The following is a 372-nucleotide window of genomic DNA, read 5'->3' as shown; positions in this document are numbered from 1 at the left end:
CCGTGGGCTCGGACCTTGGGGTTGCCCACGATGGCCGTGGGGCTGGAGAGGTTCCCAAAGTTGTCAAAGAACCTCTGGGTCCAGGGGTAGACGATCAGCAGCCTGGGGAGAGACAGAGCAGGCACAGGGACACATGAACCCCCCTGTGAGCAGAGGGGTTTCTCTCCAGGGTCCCCAGAGCTGGACGTACCTGGCCAGGGCCTCGGCCCCACATTCCTCCACGTTGACCTTGCCCCAGATGCTGCTGATGAGCTGCTTCTCCTCGGCTGACCAGTGCACCATGGTGGCTCTGCTGGGCTGCAGGAGGGCACAGACCCCATGCTGAGCCCAGACCCCAACGGGCCTTTTATCCCCTGATGCAGCCCCTCCCCG

The 372-nt window shown here is 64.0% G+C and overlaps 1 pseudogene; it reads right to left on the bottom strand.

The window, feature by feature from the left end:
• Window positions 1-5: 5 nt before the first annotated feature.
• LOC113962481 lies at window positions 6-350 on the bottom strand (annotated as a pseudogene).
• Window positions 351-372: the final 22 nt, after the last annotated feature.

The sequence above is a fragment of the Neopelma chrysocephalum genome, unplaced genomic scaffold, assembly GCF_003984885.1.
Source record: "Neopelma chrysocephalum unplaced genomic scaffold, ASM398488v2 Primary Assembly neopelma1_181005, whole genome shotgun sequence".
NCBI lineage: Eukaryota > Metazoa > Chordata > Aves > Passeriformes > Pipridae > Neopelma > Neopelma chrysocephalum.
Note: the sequence above shows the minus strand (reverse complement) of the source record. Positions and strands in the feature narration are given on the sequence as shown.